The 26,963-nt window shown below is 37.1% G+C and overlaps 1 protein-coding gene across 1 annotated transcript in view; it reads right to left on the bottom strand.

Moving 5' to 3' along the window:
* The window catches only part of LOC6645595 (protein naked cuticle), a 49,565-nt gene that overhangs the window by 7,404 nt on the left and 15,198 nt on the right, over positions 1 to 26,963 (bottom strand). The gene's annotated exons all lie outside the window — the stretch shown is intronic.

Genomic DNA, 26,963 nt, shown 5'->3' with positions numbered 1-26,963 from the left:
AAAAGAATGAAACAAAGTTTATGCCTCAACGCCCATACAAAACGATCGGCGGCCAACTTTCGTTCCCACTTGAGAAGACAGAGAAGAAGGCGGCGGGGTGACGGGGTTGAGGGTAGAGTCAGACAAACAGACAGATGGTCGGAACGACAACTGCTCAGAGAGCATTCCTAATTAATGACGTCGTCGGCATCGGCATCGGCATCGGCATCGGCGTCGTCGACGGCGGCGATTGCTTTTTTTCTTTTTGTTCTCGCTTTTATTTAATTGAAATGGCTGCTCAGCCAAGGGATGCTCTCTGTCAATGGGAGGTTTATTTATTACTCATACGACATGTGAACCATGAAATATATAATGAAATATAACTAATAAGATTTAGAAAGAGAATTACTCGACTTGTGTGTTGAAAATGAGACCCAGAATTCTACATTTTCCCATGGCAATGTGGGTCAGTTTAGCTGTCACCCTCAACTTCTCACCCCCTCCCACCCGCCGCACTTAACAAGGACTTGACGTTGACGGGGACGATGAGAACGACAACAACTAGCTCATTTCCCTGGCACTTTAACTAATTGTCTTCAATTGTTGTCACCTCTTCTCACACTTAGCGACTGAGCAACTGAGTGAGAGAGAGCGAGAGAGCGAGAGAGCAAGAGCGTCCTGCGGGAAACAAAACAAAGCAAAACGTAGAAAAAGAAATGGGGGGAAAATGTCTGCAAAACGGAAACTTGGGAATGCTTTGCTTGCATAATGCTCATGCAATTAAAAGCCATGTCCTGGCCTCACACAACTGGGCAAGGACGAGAGGCAAGAGAAAATGAAAAATGAAAAGCGAAAATGAGAAACCGCAATATTTGGGTCAGAGGCAAAAAGAGAGGAGAACCAGAGCACAAGGATAACAATGGTCGGAAGGGAAAAAGTGGTTTTATCCTCCCTCCCTTCTTCTCTTACTCTTTGTTTTCGCGAGCTAATTAATTAAAATGAAGAAGATACACACACACACACACACACACACACACACACACACACACACACAAACTGTTGTCGGACTGGGTGGCGGGAAATGTTGAATTACTGCGGATAGGATAAGAGCTGCATAAGCTCTATGGGACAATTGAGACACAAGAATTTCCATTTAAATGGAAACTAACAAAACAAACGAGAAACAACAACACAACGCAACGCAACAACAAAAAATTATTAACTATTTAGAGAAATTCTCTGGTCTAACCATTTGGTTTAAGATTTTATTTAAATTATTTTATTGTTGTTGCTTTGTTGCTATTATCAATAAAATGCCACCTGCTAAATTGTGTTTTATTACAAACAATTTATAACAAAAAAATGATCAATTTATGCGCATTTTTGATTTGCACTATAAAAACCAAAATGCTCACACAACACACACACACACACGCACAAGTAAACTAATTAATTATGCAAATTTTGGTTGTGTTTTTTTTTTTCTTGATTTTATCTCTAGCATCTTTTTTGTTTGTCATTTTGATAATGAAAATTTATGAACATTGAGCCTAAAAAAAAATGCCTAAATATCGATCTCAAGTGAAAATGAACTTTACACATTACTCATACGCCACATGGGCTTTTGTATAGTTTTTTTTTTTTGGTTTTTGGTTTTTCTTTTACTATTATTATTATTGTTATTTTTGTGTGTGTGTGTGTGTGTGTGTGTGTGTGGTTTTTTTTCGTTTTTGCCTTTTCTAGCTAAGCCACTAACCGTGACGTTTCATTTATCATAGAAAATTCATGAGGCTCTGGGACGAGCTTAAATTGTATGGATTTCGAAACGACCAAAGCAGATGAAGAATAGGAAGGAGGGGAAGAGATAAAGAGAGAGAGAGAGAGAGAGAGTAGGAGGGGGAATGGAAGGCAACTTTTGTGACCTCTCAGGTAACTGCCTGAAACTTGGTTTTGGACTTCTTTTCGTTGTTGTCTATTAGGCAATAAGCCATGTCTTGTGGTTATTAAGAAGAGAAACTGAAATTGTGAGCAGCATGGCAAGCTAATCATTTTCCTGCCCTCTAAGCACACACACACGCACACACAGGGAGGCACACACACTCTCACGTACAAACATTACGCAAATGTACAAATTCAATTCATTATGTTGTATGAGGGGACCAGATGGCCTAAGTCAATCGTTTCAACTTATTCAAATATATAAATTTCAATTGCAAGCACAACTAAAACATCTAAATATTCGAAATATCTTTTGAAGAACAACTACAAATTTATATATTAAGAAATTTTTAAGTGTTTTTTTTTTTTAAGATTTTTATCCATTTATGTTTCAAGTGACTTGGCAATCAATTCGTATATCAAATTGAGAGATGTATTCATAATATATATTGTTGGCCAAAAGAAACTAAACCATCTAAAAGGTTCTTTAACTTTTTCGTTTCATTGTTTCATAATTTACAATTTGGTATAATTATTGGGTAAATTATTTTTCAGGGAATTCCAATAGTGTCATATGCCTTATATCTACTTTATGCCTCTAATATCTTTCGTTGTTTTTGTTTTTTGAGTTGGCTTAGGCCAAAGTTAATTTGCAAGGCGGCATGTTTCATATCAGACGCCAAAAATGCTTCCATGATGACTCAACAACAACAACAACAACAACAAAAGCAGCAGCAACAACAAAATGTTAATTCTTGTTGTATACATATATCGGCCACTTGAGAGCAAAACATGTTCTTTTTGGTTTATCTTGGCGCCACGATCGTCGACGAAAAAGGCAAATATATATAATAAGAAAGAGTCGGAGGCAGAAACAGAGACAGGGCAGAGCAGCAGCAGCAGCAGCACCAGCACAAAGGCGATAATTAAACGCAAAACAAAGCGGACAAGACAAAAGATAAAAAAAAAAGAGAAAAAAAAATTCAGACAGATCTTAAGCGGTCGACCTTTAATTAGAAAAGGTGTAGAGCCTACAAAGCACAACCAGAAAACTAAAGAAAAAAAGTTAAAAACAAAAAAAAAAATGACAAGAGCTAATGAATGATGTCCGAAAAGTTGGTTGAAACAAACAAAAAAAAAAACAAAAACCTCTCTTGGCAACAAGCAACAAACACAAAACAATTTATTAGACAGATGATGTGCCAACAGGGCAAGGCAAAAAGTTTTCGAAAAAAAAAAAGAAACAGCAACCACCAATGAAGCAGAAGAAGAAGAAGACAACGTCAACAACGACGACGACGACGACGAAGGAAGAAGAAATAACCAAAAGATATAAACTAAAGATAAACTTCATAATTGTGGCCAAGTCGTTTGTGGCTCGTATCTTGCATGTAAGTGTTAATGAAGTTAAGTGTTTTTAACGCCAACAAGCACAACACAACACACCAAAAACCAAGAAAGAAAGAAGAAAAAACAATGAATGGCCAACTTGCCACATACCAGTAAAGAAAATCCAACAGAAATTAAAAAACAAAAAAAAAACAGTTGAGAAGATGAAAAAAGCTATGAAAAGCCAAGCACACAGATTCCAGGAGTAGCCAAAAAAAAAAACAAACTTAAGTTCAAGTTAATCAAAAGATTTGAATGTATCTCAATAATCGATAGATAGAGATACTTGAATATAAGTTTTATCAGTTTTTATCCACCCAGCATTTTATAGAATTTCTAATGGCAAAAAAAGATTCACAATTTTCGAATCCCCTTTCTGATTACATTAAATTAAATTGCCGAGATAAATTGAAACCCCCTGGGCCACGGCTCCTCTTGATGAGTTGCTTTCAATTCCTTCTTTCAAACTGTTTTGACTCATCAACGACTGGATTTATCGATTAATCTTAAGACTTATTCTAGAGTCACATTATGAATCGTGTCCGTTGTCGTTTGGGGTTAGAAATAAGCTCATCGGATTGATCATTCAAATGCTTGACGGAAAGTGAATCGAACGATTTCAATATATGTATCTCAATAATAGATAGATAAATTTCAAGTATCTCAAGCTTATCAGTTTTTCAGATCAGAACAACAATGAAATGAGGAAAAAAACACATGTTAAATTTAAAAACCATTCAAGTTGTATTTGCCATTTACAATTTACACTTAACTATATATAAGAAATATTTGTCAGTATTTACCCCAAGAAATAAAAACTTAAAATATCCAACAATTTTGAATAGCAAATTTTGAAACATTTCCAAATGACATAAATACTTGCTTTATATCTCTTTCTGGGGTGGGGGTGGGGGGTGAGAGGGGGATGCACTTGAAGACAAATTTAATTATCCATCAAATACTTGAGCTTTCCGATCACTACCTACCTACTATGATTATGTGTGGCCCCAATTTATAAACCATTTTCACACTCCTCCAAACCACTTAATAAAACCATTTCAAGTGCTTTCTAATTTTCTTTCTCCCTCTGTCTCACAGGCAGCTCTGCACATTTTTCCACATTTGTGTGTGTGTGTGTGTTTGTATTTTTTTTATAATATTTTTTTGACACTTCACAATTTACAACCACAATTTGGCATAGGCACTTATCGCCTGTGACCGGCAAAAATCAAACGGGCCACAAAAAAAAATATATATATATTTCTTTATCAGGCTAAAGAAATCTGCCTCAAAAAAAAAAAAAAAAGAAAAAAAACCTACCTACCTTTAAATTCTTTTTTTTTTTTACTTCGTTTCTGTGCCTTTTGGCCTTATCAGCTGCTGGGGGAATGCTTGCTAAATACCAGTAGCAATTATTTTGGAGCGGCAAAAGATAGAGAGGTTTAGATATTCTGGTGGGGTTAGGGAGACAGGGGGGGAGACAGAGAGAGACAGAGTGAGAGAGAGAGAGCAAGAGGGGCAACTGGGGTGAGGGCTTAATTAAACGCCGATAATCGATGCGCCTACCCAAACAGTTACACGATGAAGAGTCAATGGGAGTAGGGCGGAAAGACAGGTGGGGGGGAGGGGGTCACGATGGCGAGGATAAGAGGCAACTCGTTATTCTTATCAACGTCTGAAGTTCACGGCGAAAAACGTCACGCGTCATCGATACCAATATTGATGGTAGTAGGTAGACCTTACCAACAACAAGTGGTTAGGCGGTTAAGGGGTTAGCAGAGTAGAATTGACTTGTTGCAGTTTTTAGCCAACATTAAATCTAGCCGTCTCTCTTCCCCTCTCTCTCTCTCACTCTGTCTTTTTCCTTTTTGTCTGTTTTTCTTGTTGTCGGCATTTTTATAAGTTTTTCTTTAATGTTACATACAAATCAAGTGAAACAAATGCCGACAACGAACGAACAGATCGAGCGTGCCTTTTGTCTGATATACGAGTTGAAGGTACATATACAGATATATATTTGTACATATATTCTCTCTGTCTCTCTCTCACTCTTTCTCTCCCCCACCCCTAATCAGTGCTCTACTCTCTAAAGTCAGCTCAGCGCGTGTCTGGGCTTTTGGCTTACGGAGGAGGCCTTCATCTCTGCCGCTTAACGTGTTCGGAAAACGGGTTTTCTGGGCTTATTAACTGAATGTATACGGATAGACTTATACATATACATAAATACATACATACATATGCATTTCTATCTGTATCTGTATCTCTTGGTGTATTTATTTTTCTTCCTCTCTCCCTCTCTGTGTCTCTGTCTCTTACCTCTCTCTTTTAGTTTGAAATATCTCTATAATCTTCTGATGGGCTCACACTTTACTGCTGATCAAGTTTTATTTTTATTTTGTTATGTTTGTAATGCAGACAGAATGACATATATAAAAATTGTTTAGACAAAACAAATTAAGCAATTTACATGAAATGAATTACAAAAGTTTCTAAGTTACTGAGTTTTTGGTGGAAAATAATGAAACTTGAGGGGGAGGAGGAGACAGAGCTGGACCATGGCCTCCCTTCCCCCTATCCCCAACTCTTCTCCGGCAACACTTGGCTAGAAACTTTCAAAAAAAGGCGTTACAAATTGCTTGTGATTGAATTGAGTTGATTAAACTATGCCGAATATTGAATTTTTCAATCATTATTTGGCCAGCTCTTTCGATTAATCTCAACGTAATATCTATTTTGTATCTCTACACACACACACACACACACACATACACACACACACACTCATCCACATCCCATTTCATCTCCCGCTGCGGGTTTATTTCAGATGGTTTTTTCCCCTTGCCAGTGTTTTTTTTTTTCTGCGGCTACACACAAACGGAAATTAATTACAAACTGCGGTGCTTAAACTCGCCGCAACAACAACAATAACAACAATAATAATGAATGAGGGGCATAATGAGCGAAGGTTATTCTTGAGATGTTGCTGCTGCTGCTGCTGCTGCGTTCATTTATTCAACTTAAAAGGCGTTAATTTTTTGCAACATAAGCAAATGATTATTATTTGGATGGCGCCAATTTTCTGGAATTTTATCAACATTTTTCTTTTCGTCGTTCATTTGATTTTTTTTCTATTCTTGTTGTTGTTGTTGTTGTTGTTGTGTTCTCATTCCCATGGGGTTTTTTGTTTTTGTCAATCAAATGTCAATCAAAGAATGCTCTAGTTTTCATGCCTCGCTCTTGTGTGTGTAGTGACTCTCGGGAGACAAGCAATGGCAGGGGCAGGGGCAAGTGGGAAGCGGGTGGGTGGGGTAGATGGTAGAGTCGCGTTGTGTGTGTCGTGTTCGGGGGCAGAAAGAGTTTTGTAATTTGATTGCTAAAGCGTAGAAGCTGCAACGAATTGTGTAAATATGCATGTACTTTTTGTATCTGTAGAAAGAAAACATGAAATACATCAGACGACAGACGACAGTCAGACGAAGACAACAGAGAGGAGACACACATAGAGAGAGAGAGAGAGAGAGAGAGAGTCAAAGATGATAAGATAGACTCCAAATGTGTAAGGGAAAGAGCGCTAGATAATGCTCCATTGCTGACTGATGCTGCCGAGGGGGGATTCAAAAATCTATCATAAATCTGTAAATATTCACACATCATTTTTGTCTAACGAGGAAAAGACCCGATGACTTTCTAGGGTTAATCAAATTTTGCAAGTTTTTAGAACTCTTTTGGTTTTTAATCTTTATTCAATTATATGACAAGTGATTAGAAACTCGCGAGGTTTAGATGGTTAAATTCAATTTTACTTTTAAGTTTTGAATGAAATAAAAATTTACAAAATATTTTTATTGAAAATATTAGGAAATTAGTTCCTTAGAGTAAACTATGTTTATTTGTTAACTTTTTTCCTTAATGTTAAGATTAACAATGTTCTTATTATATTCCATTATCCTATTTCTTGCTGCATCGATTTATGAGATTTAGTTGATGATAATGGCAATTAAATCTGATGTCTAGGAATCCGAATCATATCGATTAACAAGTTATAGAGGATGTGACATAAAATTTATAAAAAGATGTCCGAAAACTATGAACAAATATCGACTACCGAAAGGATATTAAAAATTTGTTGTTAGATTTGTCTGGCTTGAGAGAGTTGGTAGAATGGACCACTTATGTTATAAGAATTTCAGTGGTAACCCTCGTTTTTGAGTCTCTAAGAAATATACACATACATACATATATGTACATATGTACAAACATATCACATATCACATATGCCTAGGCATTTACGTAAATTATTGTGCTGTTTTTATTATTATTGTTGTTGCTGTTGACTGCTTGGCCCTTTTATGGCCGTGTTAAAATTGCGCGACACACGTCCAAAAACAACAACCACACACAGACACACAGACACACACACACACACTCACACTGACTCACTTACACACCAAAAACGAGACAACATCTCAAGTTTTATGCGTTTTTATTATTACAAATGCTCGCCTCGGCATCTTTTATGACCACCTGCAATGCCAAATGAGATAAAAAGATACCTACCAAAAAAATATATAAAATAAAAATAAAGAAAAACGGGCAGAAAAAGATATATATGTACTTATGTAAAATCTACAGATACATATATACATACATATATATGTTTTTTGTTGAAGGCAATAAAATTGTTTAAATTATGAACTGAAAGCGCCAACTCTGTCTGCCTCTTTGTCTCTCAGTTGGTCCGTCTGTGTGTGACATATGCACTCAAAGGGGCGTGTTTCGCCGACCTCCTACTCTTCTTTTTGACTTCAAAAGCCTTCAAAAATATGTACATATATATATATGTATGTATATGTATATATATTAACATGCCATATAATCGTAGAATAGAATAAGTTAACTACAAAACAAGGAAAACAAAGAATAAAGAAGAACACAAACCGAATTATATGATGCTTCTTTCAACTTTTGCGCCTAATTCACACTTGGTTGTTGTTGTTCTTCTTGTTGCTGTTGTTTGTGTGTGAAAATTTTATGTATTGCCTTTAGCAGCATCATCAAAAAAGAAAAAAAAGATGAATTTTCCCTCGAACCATAGACCCCATCCCTATCCCCATGCCCAACACCACCCTCCCCCACCACCCTCACCCTCATTCCAATTCAAGTGTTGCCGACATCAAATAGGAAAGAGACATCAATATGAAATTTTTGTCACGTTTTCTAATGTGTGGAGGGGGGGTTCCTTTTCGTTTGCTGATGGGAAGGGGTGGGGGAGCAGCTTGGGATAGGGATGCGTAGCCTCGTAGGCGCTTGTATTTTGGCTATCTGCCGAGGGCAGTGGCATAGGCAGTCATGCAGACGGCAGGAGGGAGGGGGAGGAGAAGAAAGTGTGAAAATTGAAAATTATATATGTTATGAAAAGAAGAAGGAGAACTGTATGTGTGTGTGTGTGACTAGCGCCTTAAGGCTACAATTTTGAATATTAAACGAATGGAATACAAAATACAAATAACATGAAATCTAAATAGAATCCACTATATACGATCTTTGGATACCCTTTTAAGATCAAAAATACGTATGCATTTAGGTATTTCATATTTTCAGTCATTTAAATGTTCTTTTTCTATAGATTTGACGTTTGCTTTTACTTTGATCTTTTTTCTATAACTCCCTTTTAGATCCAAGTGGTATAACTCAAACTAGAGACTCTGCAAGGCCTTTGACTTCCTTTTCAAAACAATTTAAATATTCTTTTCCCACATACAGCTGCGAGCAAAAAAATAGTAGTGGCTTCACCCATTTTATAAATATCATAGAAAGTTATGTTATCGGGGCAAGACTGAGATTTCTTGGTATGCAAATTTATTATTCGATCTGTTATTAATTATATTATAAACAAAAAAAACCACTCCATTTTGATATTTCGAAAATAATGAAGATTTGGTGTCAATAGTTCCAAATTGATGCGAGCAAAATAATAGTAGCACATATTTTAAAGAGCTAGTTTAGAACATCTATATCTATTCTCGAAGAGCTATGTACATCTAGTATCTAGAAGACCAATTCTATCCAGAATTTGTATTCATGACTCTGAAAGGGACTTATTTAGAAAGGGTTTCCCCTTTGAAATGTCTGTTCTGTAATCCATTTTCACTTAAATTCTCAAATGAAGCTTATGAAATTTAAAATTTGTGAATTCTAATACTGAAATTGTTAGCAAATGAATTTGTTATATACATACAGAGATGGTAAATATAAAATACCAGCAAGTAAATTCTCATTTGTTGTTTCCCAAATCTCACTTCTTGAAAGTTTCAAAAAATTCGTTGCATACCTTTTGGGGTTTACTCAAATTAAACTATGTATTTAAAATAGTTTCGTTTAGCTATTTGTATTGGCAACATATGTTATGATATTCAATTACTTGTATATTATTCTTGAGCTTCAATCTTAAGATACAGCTCAACGTTTCCCCCTTTCGCTTCCCCCACACCACAAATATATATACATATATGTACACATGTAGCTCCCTCACTAACACTTTTGATGTGTGTGTGTGTTGGCTGTCGCTCGTTTAGAGCTCTCTATCATTTGCAGGCATCAATGTTTTTATATGTTATGTTTATGCCATGTGCTATTACTTTAGCATTGGCAAACACCCTCAATCTGAATCTACAGCACCCCCCCCCCCCCCGCCTAACCCCAGCCCCAGCGTCGCATCGACCAGCCTTGGCACCTACCTACCGCTGCCCCCGACAAGCTATTAACATGCTGGGAGCTGGGGCCAGACTCATCTATCTATGTATGTATGTTTGTATGTACATATGTGAATGTATCTCACAGATACATTCTCATCACAGTCTACGCATGACTATAAAGTATATTTTAGCATGTCAAGCGTTGCGCATCCGCTTTGATGTTTATTTGACAGTTTTTATAGCGGCTTTTATCTGCCAACCAACTACTTGGCTATGCCGTCCTCTCTAACCCTCAATCCCCAATCCGCACTCTCTTTCTCTCCGTCTCTCTGTATATCCAATTCAATCCAATGTTTGCCCCCCTCTGCCTTATCCCTTCTTTAACTAGAACTGTCTTTCTTCCTATTTCTGCTAAAACACACACAACAACAACAACAATTTCTTCTGTTGTTTTTTGTTTTTATTTTTTTCTGCACAAAAATGCTTTTGAAGATTTATATTTTGTTTTTGTTTCGTTTCGTTTCGTTTCTTTCGGCTTTGACTTTGAGAGAAGCGGCAAACGAATGCGTCACACGCATAAATTGTTAATTCATTTTGGCCTTTGGAAAGCAAACAGAAAAAACAAAAATAAAGACAAAAAAAAAAAAGAAAATTGAAAAAAAAACAACGATACGAAACGAAACGAGAGCCAAGCAAATTGCTAACCCACGCCAAGTCAAAGATAAAGACACGAAATGGAGACAGAACGCCATAAGGAAAGATGAAGAAGGAGATTGAGTTGAAGATGGAGACAGCTCATTCAGTTTTTCATTCATTCTCTCTCTCTCTCATTATATTGTTGTAGTTTTCCATTGCAACTCAAGTGCATTTGGAATACTCATCCCACTACCACTCCTTTACTCCCACACTCTCTATCTCTGTCTCTGTCTCTGCCCATCTACCCATCTCTCTCTCAATGTATCTTTTGTTGTCTTTGAACTTTTCGTTTCGTTTTTGGATTGTATCTTTTACAAAGTGTTTTAGAGAGGGAACAGAGAATGTTTGTTTGAAACAAATACAACAAAAATTGCTTAGATCTTTATGACTTCTGGGAAAAATCAAATTTCAAAAAAGTTGAGTTGACAATTTAATTTCATTTCTTTATTTTTTGGCAAAATTGAAAAGTCATCGAATTTAAAAGCTATTCCAAGAATTTTCAAAAAAAGTATATGTGTATATTTTATGATTTCCTGATTTGAAATACTCTTTGGAAATTTTCATTTAATGATGGATGACAAAATACAAAGTTTCTTTTTAATAGATTTTTCAGTCCAATTAATGTTTCTTGTTTGTAGTAGTTAAATAAACTTAATAATATTGACAGCTAAAATATTTTATTTTTAAGAATAAATGTATCTACAGTTTGGCTAAGTCATAAATTTTCAGTTATATAGTTTCTGATAGAATCTGCTACCCAGTCTCTCCCTCTCTCTCTCTCTCTCTCTCTCTCTCTCTCTGTTTGTCTCTCTGTTTGTCTCTTGTGTGATATGAATAGAAAAATCTCTATGTATGTGACATTCCTAACTGGTTTTGCATTAGACTGCATAAAGTAAATGGCTATTTGTTGTTTGTTTGTTTGTTGTTGTTGTTGTTGTTGTTATTATTATTGCTACTGTGCGAATAAACACTCTGGAGGCTTTTCCGCCTACTTCACCTCCTCCACATCTCCTTTCTGCCTTTGCAGTTTCTAGCCAACATTTTGTTTGCGCAATTACCTCAAACAGACAAACAAACAAACTAAGACAAGTAATTTTTTTGCTCCCCCCCCCTCCCCCCTTCTCACATTTTGTGCAAACGGCGGCAAATTAAGTTTCTCCACATAAAGTCGAAAATGGATATTTCGGTGGCCAACCCCACACACACACACACACACACACACACACACACACACACACACACACACCTACAATCGCACACACCCATTGAAACTGGCGACCATTTGGCTAAATATTTAATGAAAATATGCGCATCTTTTGTTTGTCTTTTTGGCTCTCGATTGCAATTACATTACGCAGGCCAAGAAGGCAAAAAAAAAAACCAAAGGGAAAAATAATCATAAAAGAGAAACGAAATTGCCATTGCCATTTCCATTCACATACATACATACATATATACAATATATATTATTCATGAAATTGCCACGCCCATTTTATTATTTTAAAATTCAAAGATTTGCATAAACTGATTGCATTTGCCTTTGTTTTTCTTATTTTTTTTTTTTTTTTATTATTATTCTTTTTACTGCTGTTCTTTTTGCTTACTGGATTTCCTTTTATTATGAGTATTCCAGAAAAAGGGAAATTATGAAATTCAAAACTAAAGCCAAACATTTTTATTAAATAAAGTCGGGGGAAGTGAAAAGTTTCGCTCATAAAATAGTTTTATTGCCTTTGGGCTAAGTTACTTGCCTCCTGTAATTAACTGTTTTTGGCTACGTCTCGCACACTCACACTCACACACACACACAGACCCATTCCATCCAGTTATCAAGAATAAGAGTTTTGCAAACTTTTCTTAAGATCTCATGTGTATGAGTGTATGTGTGTGTGTGTGTGTGTATTTTTCGCGGGAGGTAAAGTTCAAATTTCATATGAATTATGTGACAATGTGCAAGGGTCCAGAGGCGTACACAGAATACTAATTTAGTTACAAAAGGGGTTAACCAAATCCCCATCTAATTCCTAGTTCATCCATCTAAATAATAGTCGAGTCAAGCTTTACAAAGTTCTATTAAAACTCTATTATATAATATAGTTTATACTATGGTCAAGTACACAGAATATTAATAAAATAATTTAAGAATAGTTTAAAAAACTTCTACAGAACATAATTAATAGGTATATAATATAACTGTTTTTAAAATATAAATCAAAACTATTTTGAATTAAAATGTCTAGAATCGTTTGTTGAATCCAATATATATCTTAGAATCAAAAAATATCATCCAAATTTGCTAAAGAACTCTTCAATGCTTAAACTAGTTGAGAATTACATTGAATGGTAGCGAAAAAAGAGTTGGCAATACCAAAATTTGTGCCTTAGCTAATGTAATGGTAACCTTAAGTAATTAAGAAAAATTTACTTAATAACACCTTTGAGTTTTAAAGATGTAAATTTGCTTTTTAATATGTTAAAGAATCATCTTGTTACCATACATAGAATAGAAGTTAATTTGTTATTCACTTTCTTTTCACATGGCATATTAAATATTCTGTCACTTAGCCTACATTTCAGTTTGTGCAACATCGTTAACATTTCAAAATCCTGCGTTCTGCATACTGACCCCCCCTCTCTATGCTACTCTTCTCTCCTGGCATGGCTGGAGGAAACTGGGCCTGGTCTTGCTTTGACTCTGGTTCTGGCTCTGACCCATGTGGGCCTTTATTTTTGCTGCCATTTTTTTCTTTTTATATATTTTTGCCAGTCGTTTGTTTACTTTTCATATGACAAAGTCAACCGACAACCAACGTTGTTGGTTCGTTCTTGTCGGCGGCAACTTCTTGGCAACATTTCTTTCTCGTTTTTTTTTTCCTTTTTTTTGTTTTGTTGTATTTTTTATTTCAAACAACAAATACTCAACACGCAGCACGTTCTCCTCCAGTCGAAGTTTGTGTCGGTTGTCGCTGCACGTAGCAGAAAACTGAACAACAACAAAAACAACAACAAAACCCCAGATTTACGTACAGAAGGGGGACAAAAAAAAAAGAACGAAAAGTTGGCAGGCATATGTAGAGAGACATGCGAGGAGACTCACACAGAGAAACACAGAGAGAGAGAGAGAGACGGAGACTTGAGAACGAGCAGAACATGGAGCAGAGTATTACAAATACTTTCATACTCGTTGTAGTCGTATGTGGGCTTTGTGACATGGGGCTACTGTTTGGGGTTTTCTGCATTTTTGTTTTTGTTGTCTTCTCGTTTTTTTTTTTATTTGGCGTTTTTGTGGCTTGTCGGCAAAAAAAAAAGAAAAAACCAGTAGCCAAGAGGCAGCCCCCCAAAAAAAAAAGAGGGGGAAAAAGAAACCAAAAAAGTTGCAAGCAACTCGAACTCCAAATACAAATATAAATTCAACTCCAACTTAAACTCAAACTTTTGCTCCATGCCACGTTGCATTCGAGAGTTGAGATTTGATTTTTTGAGGAATTCTTAAGATGTAGACAAATATTTTTGTATTTTTGAATTAAATAACATTGAAAATTGTCAAATAGTAATATGCTTAGATCTTAACCCCCTGAGAAAATGAAGATCCTGATTATCTTTCCTTAGGTAGACAAATTGTTTGGATCAAGAACATAAATTTTATATATATTTTATGTTATTTTTAAAAATTAGCATAAAGGTTCATAGGTTCATAGATTTTGTTTGGTAGGTTCCTTAAATTTCTGACTTAAATTTCTGTAATAACTAAACCCAGCGAATTGCTCAACTGCTAGACTTGAAACAAAATAAAAGGATTTTTTATATCCTGAATTTCTATATACTCAAATTGTTTGAAATTTGTTTACTATGTATAAATTTAAGTTTGATTTACACATAAATTTACTTTGTTGAAACAAATTTGAAATGTCTAATCAATTACATGGGAATCCTTGAATTCTTTAGTGTAAAATATTTCAGAATAATTGTAAGTATTTATTTATTGTTAGTTGAAATCTAATGATTTTCTTCGCTTCAGAATACAAACTATATATGAATATGCCCCTTGAAGCCAAAAATTAAACTGTCCATTTGGTTTGGTCAGCAAATATTTGTGTTTCCAACTGAGCCAACTTTTACCACCCCCCACCCTTCTCTTTCCGAAATTCCGCAACTTGAAATTGATTGCATTTTAACTTGTGGGGGTTGTAGAGGAGGGGAAGGGGGGATCCCCATCTCTTGTCTAGGTTCAGCCAATTTCCTTGTTGGTTGGTTGTTGAGGGGAAAAACAATACGAAGCTTTTGAAAATTCAATTGTTATTGCTGGTTTTTCTATTCCTATGCTTTGCTTTGCTTCGTTTCATCTTTTATATATTTCCCCCCTCCCACTCTATTCCTGTCTCCCAGTTTGTCTGTCTCCCTCTCTCTCGCTCTTCTAGTCTCCCTTCTGTCGTTCTCTAGTCGCATTTCCTATAGTCTAAATTGTTTTCCATTATATTTTCCGAGTCAGCCAGCCTCTTCATCAGCTTTTTTGATTGCTGTCCAGCTGCCTCTTGAATTATTATTTTTTTTTTTTTCTTCTCTTCTGATTTGTCATTATATTTATGAGTTGTTGTTGTGTTTGGTCGTCCCAAGAGTGCGTCCATAACATGATTTCCGTTTTAGGCTTCTCACTCTGCGGGCTAGAAGAAGCAATTAAGAGTGCCAACCGAGACGACGACGACAACAACAGTAACAACAACAACAACAACAACAACAACAACAACAACAACAACAACAACAACAACAACAACAACAACAACAACAACAACAACAACAACAACCACAACAACTTCTTTTACGGAAGTCATTTAGCTCTTGAAGCATTTTCAAGTGGAGTTTTGTAATTGATTTTCTTTCCTCCCATCGCCATTCGCCAGCATTTTTGCAATTTAATTGCCCGCAAACGAAACGTAGAAAAAGACGAAGGAAAACAGACAGCAGGAGTGGCAGAGCAAGAAGAGGTAAGAGGAAAACGCACCAAAGTCCTATGCAAATAGGCTTCATTTTGTCCCCCATCTCGCCCCCTCCCTCTCATGCCAAAATAAGAGAGTGAGAACCGTGCAGCAATATTCATCCATGTCCATTCGCCTTATATTGGCATACAACTTGACCCAATTTCTGGGTCATTATGATGAAAACTTGAAAAACAGTTGCAAAAACTTTATTGTTGTCGGCACGTAGTGGCCCGGGCCGGGGTGTGGCAATGTGAGTGGGCGTAAGTGGGTGTGATTGTGCCATATTGCAGTGTTGTTATATTGTTGGCCAATCAAATGATACTTTAGTTGGGTCGGGTTTTTTCTTCCCATCTTTAGTGTTGGTTTTTTGGAGAAGTGAACAGCTGTTGCTGTTTTTCAAAAAGAAAAATTCTTTCTTTTTTTTTTGTTCAGAAGCAAACTGTTAATGGGCCAAAGAGTGAACAGTAAGTAAGTAAGTTAGTAAATGAATTATTGACAGAAATGTTGGAAAATTTGTTAGAAACTCAAATCATCATTAAATTAAATGTATTCTCCGGTTTGCATTAACAGGATAATACATATATATAGAAGAGATACTTTGTGGCTAATGTTCAAAATTTTGGTCATTATATTAAATTATATTTGCTTTGCCAACTAAAGCACTTCTTTTTCTTAAACTTTCCATCTTTTTGTGAACTTTTATTTCTTGGTAAAATATTTCACATAGATTTTTGTACTCATTTGTACATTATGCTCACAAAACAATAGGAATTGAGATGATTATATTTATGACTTGTAAATACTTTCTTTCACAAACCAAAAATATTTGGTTTAGCTTAAAATAGCATTGAATTAGTTAAATTTTCAACTAGAACTAGAACTTGCCCTAAATTCGATAAGCAGGTTATTCTTAAAAGAAAATTGTCACTACAGTGAAAGGTTTGTGGAAATTTCTTAGCTCATTCCTTTGAGCATTCCATTGTGCTAACTACTCACACTCCTTTCGCTGGTCTCTATCCTCTCCTCCTAAATGACCATCACAAATGAGCTATTTACTCAGCTCACATTCCACACAAAATGGAACGTGACAAAAGTTTTTTTGTTTTTTTTTTTTTTTGTTCCCAAATAAATTTGGCACCCACTAAACCACATACTTAAGCATTCTGACCAGGGCCAATCATCTCTGTCATTGTCTTTTCCTCCCTCTCTCTCTCTCTCTCTCTCTCTATTTTTAGGGAGGCGGGCGGGGGTAGTGAGTCTTGGTTTTGGCCACCCAAGAGTTAAAGTGTCGCCATTGCTTTAAAACTTTATGGCAAATAGGAAATGGTCAATGGGAAAATAGAGAAGGGCAAGCGACAGACAAAGTGAGTGGAATGGCGGGGGGCGGGAGGGAGGTAAGGGGAAAGCTGTCAGAGATCTGAGTGATAAGGCGGCAAGACCAAAACTTTTAAATACACTTAAGCTACAGAGTCCTGGTCAAATCGGCCACGGCCACGACTTTCAGTCAAAAGTCCAGAGTTGCTTTGAACTTTTTTAAACCCTCCCAGCCCACCCCTCCCCGCTACCACCATCATCCCAACTTCCTATCACTGCCCCTCCCCCTTGCTATACATTTTCTTTTCGCTTTGGCAACAAAGTTAACTTGATTGAACTTTGTTTGGCTTTGCCTTTAGCTGCTTTTCTTGTTTTCCACTTTTTTCTTCTTTTTTTTCACCCACCCCCCTCACGGCACTGCCATCCCCACTACTAACATTTTGCCCGTTGTGAGTTGTTGTTTGCGCTTTATAAAAACTAAATGGAAAATAAATTTTGTTTGCACTTTGTTAAAAAAAAGAACCAAAAAATAAAAAAAAAATGGTGAAAAGAAAGGAAATGGCAACTTGAGAGCGTGAAGGCAAAAAAAAAAAAAAAAGCGAAGTTTCAAAAATCCTCGGGGAAAGGGATTTGGTCCAAGGATACCCTCTTCTTCTACAACTTTAGTTACTGCTGCTGCTGCTGTGGCACGAGAAGAGGTTTAATTGTGGCGCATTTCCTTCAACTCTTTTCATATCCTTCCCTCATTTTGATGCATTGTGTATTATCCTCATCATCGTAGACACAAATATCGGAAAGAAACTTTAAGAGCTCAAAATCGAAAACAATGAAACAACAGCGAGCGGCAATTGCGCAATACACTGACAGGAAAATAAGTCAAGTTTTTCGAAAAATGCAAGAAACTTTTCGAAAGGAAAAGAAAGCAAGAAGTTAATCTCTTTCTTTCAAGTTTGCGAGTTGAGAATGAGGATCCTGTAAAAAGAAACCTCTCAAGCGATGCCTCTCCTCGCTAAACTAGATCATTTAAAAACCAAGATCAGGGGGTATTTGCTTAGCCAATTGATTTTGTTGGTTTTTTGTTCAGTGTTGCCCAACTTTTCGATCCTTTCGTTCTTTTGGGTGGTGTTGGTGGTGGTGGTTGGTGGATACGTTTTTTGTTTCCGTTGCAGCCAAAAACGGCCGTCAGCCGACAACGACGACGCCTGCAATCCCTGCGATAGCGTTGCTTGCCTCTTGTCATATTTCCTGACAGCAGTCTGAGCTGGGCTGGGCTTTTCTAATTTGGGGGCGTTTAAGCCGGTCGGTCGGTCGGTCGGTCGGTACTAAGGGTTGCTGCTGTTGCTTTAAACCCAATGTACGTGACTGTCAAAAGTCACCCTAAGATATACTTGCTCCACCCCAGCGACCTCCCCTTCCCCCATTCGCTATTCTATAATTTTGGTGGCTACAAAAAAACTAAATAGCTAAAACTGCTGACTATCGATTTCGGTCATTTATCGCTCTAATGCGATTATAATGCTTAAAATATTCTTGAATAACGTCGTTTGGTTTTTCCGAGATTCGTTTTGTAGCACATATAGAGAGTAGTATTTGGATATATATGTTAAAGTCAGTTGGTTCAAGCGTGAAAAGTGTGTGTGTGTCTGTGTGTGGAACACACCCCCGAAAGTGAAAATGAAAAGGAAATGGAACCCCTTTAAGGGTTGCCCAGGTTCTGACTCTGGTAGTCTCATAGCTCTTTGGCTTACATCAAATGTTTATACTTTTTTCTTCCTTTTTTTTTTTTTTGTTGGTGAGGAGCGGGGTATATAATCTTTAAGCCACTTCGGCCTGGTACACACCTGCAAAGAGAAAAGGAGAGAAAAAAAGGGGTGCATTAGTAAAATAACAACAACAACAACAACAGCAAGAAAATCTGTAAAAGAAGAATGTGTTTTTGGAAATGCTGCTGATTTGGGGATGACAAGTCGATGAAGGCTTCAATCAGGCATGCTATCAATCAGTTTATTTAATCAACTAGAACGTGATGAAGAAAGACAAGAAGGGCTAACAGAGAAGTGGCTAAAGGAATGGGGGACTCAATATCATATACCCTTTTTATAAAGGATATGTATTTAGGTAGTTTGTACTACTAGAGAGCACATGGTTCGCTGCGTTTTTAATAGTTTCTTCAAAGCGAACAAGATAATTTTTCTTATTTAATCAAATGCTTTGGTTTCTCTTTCATCTACTGTTTGAATCATTTCCACAATGACAAATGGACATGGCGAAAAATAGAGTATCCGGAAATCTGTGGCCAATCAACCAATGTAAAGTTCTTTGGAAAATAGTTTTGAATGTAATTCTAAGCAACTCTCCGGCCCACAATTGATAAAAATAATAAAAGTATGACTTTAAGTCAATATTTCAATATCCTTATTTCTCGGTTGATTTCGCAACATTTTTTATTTTCAATTATGAAGCAAATTGTGGGCATAACTTTTTCCCTTTGTCTCTCATTTAGCGCGATTTGCATAACTTCTGATCATACTACATTAGCTTGAAAATTATAATCCAAGAAAGAGGGGAGAAAGGTTCCTATTGCCCCACCCACCGCCGCCAACGACGACGAAGACGACCTCCTACATATATTCATTTGCCCTTCTTCTCTTCTCTTCTCTTCTCTCTGATGGCAACTTTCGCCAGTTTTCGTTCATATGTTATGCCCATTAGGCCTAATATGCGTTAATGCTATAAATAAAGCCTCGTCGCCATACGATTATGGCATACTAACAAACTTCGTTTTGTCTTTTACTTTTGTTGGCAACTGTTTGGAGAGAGAGAAGAACTCGTTGGCTTCTGTGTGTCCCGTTGCCTGTCCTGTTCTTCTTCTTTTCGCCTATCTTGCTCTGTCTAATATGAAATGTAATTTACAGTTGCGCGGGTGACACAGACACATAGAGAGTGGGGGGGCGGGGTTAGAGCCAAACTCAAAGAGAGTCTTTAACGTCTTTAATCCAATTTCCCAGCGACATGAGAAGACCAAGAATGAATACAAATGTTGCGTACGTGTTAAATTTTCTCAATTAAATGGGTTGCCCCGCCATCATTGTTGTGTGTGTGTGAAGTGGCTTTAATGGCTGCTATAAGGAGGTGAGGGGTGAGTGATGGGGATATGTGAGAGGGAGGGGGAGCGTGGGTCTCCTAACGATATTTCCCTGTCATTTACAGCTCGTCTCCTAATCGATATTTATATTATGTTTGCAGCCATTGACTTAATTTCTTTTTCTTTACTTTGGTTTTTGTCCGTTGTGTCTTCTGCAACAACAAATTATGCAATTCAAATTAATGTTCATCGACAAGACAAAGACTCGTGAAGGCTTTTCTTTTGCTTGTCTTATTTGTGTTTGTTTTCAATGCGTGTTTGTGTGTGTGTGTGTGTTTTCGATAGAATTAATCCAACATGCCAAATGCCAGGCACGTATCTGTATGTGGACCAAGAGTCTTTACATTTTTGCTGTGTTTGTCTTTTGTTGGGCTTTTACCATATGATTTTTCAATAGGTTTTCCACACACACACATACACCCACACTTTGAAAATAAAATAGAGAAGAAAAGGCCTGGAAAATCGAATTAGGATGCTGCAAGGGGATAACCCAGACAAGAATTGAAGGCAAAAGCAATCTAGGGATGGCAAATCATTTATAAAGTCATTTTGCTTTAATAACACATTAAATACCATTTTGCTTGTTTTTTTGTTTTTAATATTATATAAATTAATTTTCTACTTTCACATAATTTTTATGCTTGCCTCTGATCTGCTTTAACTCAAATGAACTTTTGGCTCAATTGTGTTTTCGGTTTCGCTTGTATTCTCTCTTCTTTTTTTTTTTGCGGACTGGGGGGAAGGGGTATAAATTTATGCTCAACCCCCCAACCCCTATCAAAGTTACTTTCACACACGTAACCTGGATGACAGCTGTTGCCTAGAGCAAAATTGAGGGAGAGGAATAAAGAAAGAGGGAGCAATGGGTGGAGATGCTGCTGCCATAGCAAAGATAACAACAAAAGGCGAAATAAGCAAAATAAATACATATATACATACATATATACCTATTTATTCCTATATATATATATATGTATATATATATATAAGTATATCTGTATCTGTGGAGGAGTGCCTCCGTTTAGAGGCTTTTGCATTGTTAGCATTTGGCAGTCACCTTTTGTAGATGATGATGATGATGCTGCTGCGTCTGCGGCTGGAGCTGGGAAACTGGAGCCTGAAACTCACTTTTTGGGGGACATGGCATAATTGGCTACATTGGCCTTTTACTGTATATCGGACCAACTGCTGTCAGAGCAAAAAGTGAAAGACACGCCAAAAGGAAAACAACCAAAAATTGTATTGCTTAGCAATGGTGAATGCCACACAAATGGCATTAAATTGACCCAGTTTTCCTTTTTGCCTACCCCCCAACTTCCCCTTTTTTGTTTTGTTTGCCATTTTGTTACATTTGTTTTTGTTTTCCACTGCTCCACTGTGTGTTATAGGCGCGTACAGGTGACAAAAATGAGTAAACTGAACTCTAATATGAACTTTTCTTAAGAATCTTAATGGGCTTAGAAATTCTCTAATCAATCATTATTCGTTTTTCGATTCGTAAAGAAGAAAAGTGTGCTCGTCCTGAGACATTTTCTCTCCAGACAATATCAATTTATCCAATCTTATATAAATCATATATATATTTTTATATGAATTACATTTTTTCAGTCATTGTTTTATATTAGATAAGTATTATTGATAAAGGTGACTATTTCTTACAAGAAAAAAACCTTTAACCTATCCAAAAGAAACTCATTTGTTAATTGATTTCATTTCTTTTTAGTTAATTTTAAAACTTGAAAAACGTAAAAACAATAAAATTTATTTTTATAAAAAACAGAAATTTCTAAAGAAATTTCTAAAGAGATTTTCTTAAATTTTAGGATTTTCTTTAAGGAGGATCTTTCTGGCTGCTTTAGAATTATTATTTATAAATATTATTTTTAAAGGAAACTTCATTTGGTCAGTTTATTGTCGGCATTTGGACATTTTTGTCGCCAGTTTTCGGGCCCTCTCATCTTGTGCTTGTTTGTGTCACCTAAACCAAAAACATTTACGCATATATTCTTGATGCCTCAATCCACTACTTCACCTCACTCCCAGTCTCTCTTTCATTCTCATCTCAATGGGGTTTTTTTTGCTTTGTTTTTGTCACCAGAATTGTCTTTTTCGCCCTGCCGCCCAAATACGTTCTCTCTTTATCTATCTGTTTGGTGTCTGTCTCTCACTTAAATTGGCCATAGACAACGTCCTTCCGCCTTTTGCCTAGCTAACAATCTCCTTCTTAACGGAAATCTTTGCTGGCAATTTTCACACCAAAAGAAGAAAAAAAACACAGAAAAGAAACGATACGAAAACGTTTACTTCCTTACTCCCACATCGCACTTTAGACACAATCACACAAATACCTTCATTATATACATCTATATATGTATATGTATATGGGGAATCGGATTCGGAATCGGAATCGGAATTGGAATTGCTATTGGAATTGGTATCAAAATTCTCCTGAGCATAAGCGGCTTTTATTTTATTGTTTTGTCAACGCTTAAAAGAAATGTTTTTCCATTTAGTTGAACACTTATGAGTATGACCGGATATGTTGTTGTTGTTGGTTTTTTTTTTTGGTTTTTCTTTTTGGTATGGCTTTAAACCAGAAACCAAGGGAACAAAATGGCTCAAGCTTTCTGTGGTCTGATGTGTGTGTGTGTGTGTGTATTTGCCTTTGACGACTTTTCACACCACATCAAAAAGGCGACGAGGCGAGTGCACTCAAGTGTATAAACAATGGCGTTAAGTGTTTAAGTGCACGGAAATATCCAAGAAAGAAAGACACACATACACACACACACACACACACGCACACGTAGAGTGAGAGAGCAATAGCGTGTGAGTAGGATAGAGCATAGTGCTCCAACTCCAATGGATTGGCCTCGAACTCGGCATTGCTTATGCTTACCTCAAAAAGCAGCTTTAATTTCATTTTATGGCATTGGCCGTTTAAAAAGAAGAAAAAATACAACGAACAACGAACAACAACAACAACAACACCAGAGAGATGCAGACACAAAGTTTAATTGCCGGGCAACAACAACAACAGCTTGAAATTGCTTCAGATGGAAACACATGGAAGGAATGACTTTACCCGTACCGCATAGGGAATGATGCTGCAGCAGCAAAAAAACAGAAAAATCTAAAGAGATAGTCCAATAGAGACATTGCTGTATAATTTTATTGGCGCTATGTGGCAGCCATTTGGCGCCCGTGCAGGGACTAGGGGCCACTTGGTTGGTGCCCAACAAAAGCCCTGACCGTTAGGTCGCATAAAAAAAAGGCAGGGAGAATAACGCATTTACAGGTGAGACCAGGTGAGTGAGATGGCAAGGGGAGAGGTAAGCTTCTTTGGCTTAATTCAATAAGAAAGGCTTAAGGGTAGGTAGTAGATTTAATGTTGGACTGTAACTCGAGATTGTCTGCTGGCCCTGGTCAAGTCTTGCGACTGTTGATTAACTTAATTAAGCCAGAGAGAGGCAACTAATAGATTCCTTTTATGGCCTTGTACCGCCGATCTCTCTCTCTATGCATAGGCACTAAATGAAAAGCCATAAAAACAAAACACACACACACACAGAGACAGAAAAACTGTTGATAGTCTCTTTCAGTAAAACCAAAAACAAATCATTAATTAAGATGATCGATGAGATTTGCCAGTAACTTGTGTAATACATATACATATATAATAAACTAGAGTCTTGGAGTGAAGGGTCAAAAACTGTGTGCAATAGAACTTTGATAAATGATTGGTGCACGAAAAAAATGACCAAAAAACTTTCCATTACATATTGATGGGGAGTATTTTATTCCATTTTCACTTAAGGCCAAAGTTATAGCCAGTCACTAACTAACTAACTAACTGACTGACTGACTGAGTGGCTAACAACAACTATATAGACAATCCTTTCCATTTAGTCAGCAAAAAAAAAAACCCAAAAAAAAAGCATTACCAATCGTTCAGCCATCAGCACTTTTAATGGGTTTTTTTTTTTTTGGATTTCATGGCTTCAGTCATGTTATGGAAAATGCCAACGTAAGTAACAGTTAATTGCCTTTAAACACCCATACCTTACACACACACACACACACACCAAGGCACACACATATGAGTTCCTGGCAGTAAATAGTTTCAAAGTTGGCGGATTTTTGTTGTTTTTGTGTGTGTGTGTGTGTGTGTGTGTGTGTATGTGTGTTGCTTGTTCATAATTAGATGCATGACTTGGCATCGCTTCCTCCGGTCGCGACGTTGATGTCTACTACGTCTAGGGGGCTACTCAATTAGCCAGAAAAGACATTAAACTTTCGCCAGAGGCCGCCAACTGAAACCCCAAACCAAACCCCCCCTTCAGCGTCCTCCGCTAGCTTCTTTTACCTCTTCTCAGTCCCTAAGAAGTTCGACAATCCATCTCACTCTCTTAGTCTATATATGGTCTAAAAATTAAAGTGGAGTGAGTGAAGAAACAAAAATAAAAATTTCGAGCGCCACTTTTTAAGGCAGCTGCTAAAATTGAAAATCAACTTGGGGTATTATACACCTCTCGCCCTCCCCCCCGTTTTTCCCTTCCCTAATCCCATTCTTTATCGCCTGCATAGCTAAACGTCAGCCATAAATAAAATGCAAATTTTGTTTCCCTTCCCTCCCCCATACAACCCAAATAAAAAAAACAAAATTGCAAGGGTCGCTGTGTGGGATGTGAGGTAAGAGAGAGGAAGGGAAAAGTGTAAACTGGAGCTGGGGCTAGGGGGATGGTTTAGGAGGGGGCAGCGTACGTGTTCGGTAATCGCTGGAGAGTTTCTCTGGTCTGCAACATATTTTGCGTATCAAATTTTGTGCAAAATGCTTGCAGCTCGATGAAATTCTATTGGGAAATATTTTTGGCTAGATTTTATATTTTTTTCAATTTTCGCCTCGCACTCTCTCTCCCTCTCTCTCTTTCTCTCTGTTTTGTTATTTCTCTACTTTGCAAAGGCATATGCACATGTTTATAAAATATCAACGAAGCTCACTTCGGCTGTGGATTTCAAGCAATCACGTAGTAGAGCTGATTTATATTGACTGTAACCTGTGCTATATTTATCCGATCTGATTGAAATTTCGGGATCTGATGTTTTATATCCAAAACTATCATATTAGTAAATTTCAAAAGGATACTCCAATTTCTTCATCCATGTTTTTTCTATAACTATATGATATAGTGGTCCGATCCTGACAATTTTCATACTTTATCTGCTCCGAGCTATAAGTAGCTTAAATCCCAAGTCTAATCCAGATAGCTCTTAAGATGGCGGCGTGAAATTGATTTGCACAGACGGACGGACAGACCGACATGGCTATATCGACTCAGCTTCTCATGCTGATCAAGAATATATATACTTTATAGGGTCGGAAACGTCTCCTTCTGTGCGTTACAAACATCTGACCAAATTTATAATATCCTGCAAGGGTATAGAAATATAGTACATATTGGCACTTGACTAAGGATCAGATGTTTAATATTATTGACTAGATCGAGTAAATTAAAGGATGATATTTTTTATGGCAATGTTGATAAATTAGTTTTAAAGCAAACAATTTATATGTTTATATTAATTTTTAATAAAAATAAACATATTTTAAGTTGTTTTAGATTATTAGATGTTAGAAATTTGTAATATTTTACTTGTATTTCATTTTTAGCTAAACATTATTAATTTAAATTTGCATTCAATAGCAGTTAGAAGAGTATTTAGAAATGTGGCAAAACACATTTCACTTTTCATTTTCCCAGAGCAATTTTGTGTGTTGTTCAGTTAGCTTGCTCTCTCTTTCTATTTTTGTTTTCTATCTCACTCACTCTGTGGTGTGGATTAACGCTGGATTTGGTAGCTATATCCAGTCAGCTCTTGCTGGTCCTCTAAACTGCATGGCAAACCATTAAAAATGAATTGCCAAGGCACACTAATACACACACACACACACACACACACACACACAAACACAGATGCTGGCAGTGGGACATAAGCAGCACATAGTTAAATATATTTTGTTCAACAAAAATAATTTTCAACGAAAATTGTTGCTGTTGAAATAACAACGAGGCAACTATTAATAACCATCTGCTGCTGCCGCTGCTGCTGCTGCTTCCCTTCCTCCCACATTTCAATCCACTCCATTTCGTACCCTCCCCCGTCACCATCTCTGTCACTCTTGCTCTACTATATCTCTCTTTCTCTCTCTCTAATACAATCATATAAATTACGCTGCACAGAGTAATCAATCAATGTCAAAGTCAGACTCAGTTTTGTGCTTATAGGCCCAGGGTCGTCACCGACCGACGGACCGGCCGACGGACGGACCGCGGACGATGGGGTAGATTTAAGCTAAGCTGCCACGTACTTGGCCGCTCATCAATTTCAATAAACGCCGACGACGGACGACTAGCGGACAAACGGATAGATGGATAACCAAGAGACTCCTCCGACCACCAACGCATTGGCGTTGGGGTCTCTGTTCCCGGCTCTGGGCCTCTCCATTAGCACCTAGGCTAAACGTTGCGGCATTTGTCAAAGTCCATGGCCAAGAGACAAAAAGACGATGACATCTTTTACTCCTTCTCCCCTCTTTCGTCTTCTCGCTATATCTCGCAAATTCCATGTGTTTTGCATTTTAAATTGTGGCACAAATGAAATTGAAAATGGCTGCAAAAGATGTGCAACTATGCGATGTCTTCTCTGAATGTCTGTCTCCGTCTCACTCTGTCTTTCTCCTTTTGTCTGGGCCGTCCGTCTGTCCGTCTGGCTGTTTGTCTGTCTGTCTGGGGTGTCAACAACAATGGCAAAACGCTCTGGGTGGCATTT

Source organism: Drosophila willistoni, assembly GCF_018902025.1.
Source record: "Drosophila willistoni isolate 14030-0811.24 chromosome XR unlocalized genomic scaffold, UCI_dwil_1.1 Seg143, whole genome shotgun sequence".
Classification (NCBI taxonomy): domain Eukaryota; kingdom Metazoa; phylum Arthropoda; class Insecta; order Diptera; family Drosophilidae; genus Drosophila; species Drosophila willistoni.
Note: the sequence above shows the minus strand (reverse complement) of the source record. Positions and strands in the feature narration are given on the sequence as shown.